Raw genomic sequence first — 5294 nt, 5'->3', positions numbered from 1 at the left:
TCTCTTACAGTAAAGTTTCATAGGTCTTGTCCGATACTAGTCTTCCCAAAGTAAGTATCTATGCAAATGATTATGACATTGCCATGTCCACATAGTTCAAGAAACAGAACTACTAGTCATCTTGCATTCTAATCGTCTAACGTTTTCTATGCGTCCAATTTTATAGAAAACTCCGATTAGGGACCATTTTCAACTTTTGACATTCAAGTTCACTTGATAGACATTTCTTAGTCACAGGACTGGTCCTGACAGTTTATCTTGAATATATCGTCAAATTTGAAGGGACTCATCATTTAATACTAAACCAAGATTAAATGGAATATGAAAATACATTTCATATATGATAAATGTTCAACCCCAATGTTTTATAACCATGGGCCTCAAACCCATTTTCTAAAACAATTCATGGAATTCAAAGCTATGCTTGATTTCCAGTGCGACAATGTGAGTGTTGCTTCTCACTTGTTGCATAGGTTTAGTTATCATGCTTTGCCAATCTTAACATCCTTTTCATCGAATGTTCTTTGAGATATGATGATAAGATCTTTTCGAGTTTGTTTATTATGTGATCTAGTCTTTCTTACTACATTAGTGGTTCTACGCATTTTGCAATGAAGAACCATTAAGTTAGCAGACGTTTTTCTTGCTTCAAGAGTGGTTCCACGCATTTTTCAATGAAGAACCATCAAGCCAACAGATAGGTGATCTACCCAAGTTCAGTGAAGAACTTTAAACAACCCTGTTTTATTGCTTCTTAGGCAATAATTACTTTTACTTCAACTGTATAGGTTGCTAGTGATGCTTTGTTTGGATTTACCTATCCAAGCAGTTCATAGATATGTGGAAGACTCTCCAACTATATCTTAGAACATAGAAATTAATATTTTAATTTCCCACGCAACAACTCATGGTCTCCAATCCATGTTGCCATTTCAAAACACGATGCTCTATAGCTCGTCCTTATCAATGGTTAACTCCAAAGGGTCTTGTTTGATCCTTTGCCAGTGTTTATGCGTGTAGCATCAATATTTAGCGTATCTTTATTTCCTTGAATCAAGAACTATTCCTATGTACCTTTTCAAGTACCATAAGTATTCTTGATCTCAATCTAGTTGATCTTCACTTAGATCAATAGAGATTGGTATATGTTCGTCATGCCTAAAGTCATACGATACATTTTTGGCGATCCTCATATTATATCATACATGATAAATTCTTTTTCAGAATAATTCCCAATTGAATTCTATTCATGTAATTTTAGCTCATTCAATTTCAGCAGATACTGAATCCAGCTAAATTCTTTGACATATAATATAGGTTTAAGAATCTCATTTAGACTCTTTGATGTTTAACTTAGTAAATGCTTATACATAGTTCAAACATTCTTTACTTAGATTTATTCACATGGGTCGAATATCTCCAATGGAGACTTTCGTGTTTGATTTAGTAAATGCCATTACTTAATCTAAAACAATATTATAAGATCTTTGTAAATAGATCTTTAATACCCAATATGTACTAAGTTTCTCCATGGTCCATCATTGATGAATAATTTCAAATCTAAGTCATTAGCATTTGAATGTTATTTCACAATAGAGAGATATGTGTGTGATACACATAGGACCAAATAAGTTTTTATGTACTCCCACTAAACTTCTTATACATCTATAAGAATCATGTATATTTTATGAAACTAAAATGCTTATTAGCTTCACTTAAAATACAGTTCCAATTCCCAATTGCTTGCTTAAATCTGTACTTAGATTTTATAAGCTAGCTTTCCTTTTCAAGCATTTATTTGGATCCACAAATCCTATGACATGCCATGTACATAGTTTATTCCAACATTTGATTGAGGAATACTTTTGTCATCCAATTGCCATATTTACCAATATGCAATCATTGCTTGAATTATAGACTTGAAGCATTACGATTTTGCATGAGGTTTCAACACAATCCACATCGTGAATTTGCTTGTAACTTTTAGCAACTAATCTAGCTTTGTGTGTGAACACAATTCATGTTTGATGGTTTTTATCCTTAAAACAAACTTGCAACCAATAGGTGTGAAACTATTCTTGCAAATCAACAAAATTTCAATTTTGTCATCAAAACATTGAGTATGTTTTATGGCCTCTAACCATTTAAAACATTTGAGTCTATATATGGCCTCTAACCATTTTAGGGAATCTGGGTTTCGTCATAGCTTTCTTACAAGTCACAAACTCATTAATCTACATGATAATAGTTTGACTGCAAGTTGTAGGTTTCTTCACCATCTAATGGAAGAATTGCATAGTTTCAGTGACCTTAACTCCATGTTTCTTCACTATCTAATAGAAGAATCTCATAGTTCCAGTGACTTGAACTCTATGCCTACTAGGGTATAGAACATCAAACAATAGAATATCAATAGCCACTTGAAAGTCCTTTGAATATTCTGTTCTCTTTGAAGCACTTGTAAAGTTTTTTTTTTAAGAGATGTCTATTCTTTAAAGCCACTTCTAAAGTCCTTAAAGAATAAGTTCGGATTTTCTGAAGCACTTCGAAAAGCCTCCGGAATGTCCGTTTATGTTTGTTGTTCGCCTCGAAAGTTTTCGAGGTCTATTTTCTCCCACTTGTCATTTTGGAAACGAATCTCCAAAAGGACATTATTTCGAGCAAACAAACATTATGTTCTCAAAAATTCGTGGTAGAAACAATACCCTTGTGTTTCATTTGAATAAATCACAATGAAACATATATCTATACTTGGGCCTTAGTTTGTTGAATAACAAACAGTAAGCTCCCACTGAGTTTAGCAACTCTCTAGATATATATTATCGAAAAGATATTCTGAAATTACTTTTCAATAGCTTTGACGAATTTGGTTTAGTTTGGTGGTAGTTGAGCATTTTGTTTTAGAAATTATAGGAAAATTCTTTATGATTCATCATTGATCGAATCAAGTACTAATTGACTTCGATTATTCCAACTAAGATATGCCATATCTTATGGACCTAGATTGTGAAATTATAACACACAATCATTGATGATCATATTTGGTCTCAAGTAATCATCAACATGATCTAACCTAGATCTTTATGATTTCTTGCCAAGTGGATTTTATACTTCTGAATCTTTGAACTAGCCAAACAGATTCAAACTTATATCAAATTGAGTAAATAAACCTATATTCACTCAAATCTGTGTGAAATAATAAAGTCATAAAATCTTTCTTTAGCTTTGAACTCTATTTTCTAGGCGTTCTAACAATAGTTCATATCTTTTGTTACTTTCAACAAGTAAGACTAGCTGTCTTAAAATGATCTAGAAATCAATCAACTTTCAAAAGTCCATCAAAATAGAGCTTATGAATGTTAACTTGTTGATATGGTCTAAGCAACAATGCCAAAGATTAGTGGAACTCAAATCAAGGGATTGATTTGAACCTAGTAAAGTTCTTTAAAGAGTTGTTTGTTTTAATCAAGCATATTGACTCAACCTGTAATTGACCATTTCATTCAAATAAACAAACAAACATTGTTTTTGTTTTTCTTGAATGTGAGTCTTTCTGTGTTTGAAAACAGAAATTTAGGTATGTTGATTATGGAACAAAATAGCCATTTAGTTCCAGCCTTTGAAAGGACTTAAAACAAACTAGATGACCCTACAACTAATGTAGCATTGCCATGCTTCATTTCCCACTTGTAGGTCATTAGTGTATCCTAGCTTCCATTGTTTGAGTTATTACCGAAGTAAGAACCTCAAGCGGTATATGATACCAAGGAAGTTTGATTGCTAGGTCACTTCTCTTTAAACATAAACTTATAGGTAGAAACGGAATCGTAAATTCCTTTCATTTGTTCCTCGTTTTCCTATTTCTTGTACCCTTTCTTATAGTCTTAAGAATTGAATTCTTTAGCGTTGACTTTTATACTTTGTTAGACATGTCCAATGTCACCAACAAGGTTCTTTACCATTTTAATTTATGTTGAATATTTTTGTTTCAACTAGATGATCTTATCAGAAGCTTCTAAAGTTCTCTAAGCATCGATCTATTCGAATGTCTAGGGACTAGACTCATTCGAGAATTAAATGGACAAAGATATTAGGTTGTTAACCATTGGTAAAGCTGAGCGTATTAAACTCAATGCTTTATGATCTCAAAACTACAGTGTATTTTGAATTCACAAGCACCAATTGGTTTGCCATTCGATTTTGATATTCGAAAACAACCATAAAAGTCGATATAAGAAACGTACATTTTAAATTGCTCATTTTCTCTCATTTCCGAGAATCGTTCTTGGATTCACTACCAATCGAGGAAATTTACTGTTACCTTTCTAAAAGGATTTATTGCAGTGCAAGATATTTAATTATAAACAATAATTAAAACATACATTGAAGCATGCAAAGTCTAAACATTTATCATGAATAATAACTTGAAATTAAAGCAACCATGCAATTCAAACAAGTTATTAGCATTTTATTCGATTTTATTGTTCCGGCAGGTGTGAATAAAATGATTCCAAGATCCTAAAATCATTGAAGAACTAAGCACAGTTTGTCGACTTAATCCTAGAACATCTTAGGTAAGCAAAAGCCTTTTGCTAATAGTCTAGAAACTATTCTTGGTTGATAGGTACGTCTAAGAACTTATTAGGTAAACCTATCGAATTTGCCACGACATAAAAGGACTCCTTACTTATATCGTTGAGTTTCACCAAAACTAACATGTACTCACAATTATTTGTGTACCTTGCCCCTTTAGGACCAATAAGTAACACCTCGCTGAGCGAAAACTATTACTAGATTGATGTAAAGGATATCCAAGCAAGTGTATATTTTGGCATGGCACCTTTTAACTCAATTTTTAAGTTTGGAACTTAAGGCTCTTACTATGTTGGTTAGATTTTAAGTGAACTAAAATCCTTAATCATGCAACATAATCAAGCTTTTGATCTCATGCATTTTAAGACATATTTAAAAGCAATAAATAACTTAAAACATGCATAAGATATTTGTGATCTAGTATGGCCCGACTTCATCTTGAAGCTTTGACTTCAAAGTCTGTCTTGAAAATCTCCGTGGGAGGCACCATTTTCTTCAAATAGGATAAGCTATAACTAATTACAACTATTTGATGGTACGCAGACCATATTTGAATTGAAAAATAACTTTGGTACTTTAGACCAATTACATTCAAATTAATGGTACGCGGACCATATTTTCTATCCTATTTGGGCCATACTAGTCACTTCATAACCTGCAAAACAGTACATATACAATATATACCATTCACCCATTCATTA

This window comes from Spinacia oleracea, chromosome 3 (genome assembly GCF_020520425.1).
Source record: "Spinacia oleracea cultivar Varoflay chromosome 3, BTI_SOV_V1, whole genome shotgun sequence".
Taxonomy (NCBI): Eukaryota; Viridiplantae; Streptophyta; class Magnoliopsida; order Caryophyllales; family Amaranthaceae; genus Spinacia; species Spinacia oleracea.
This window is presented reverse-complemented; position numbering follows the sequence as displayed.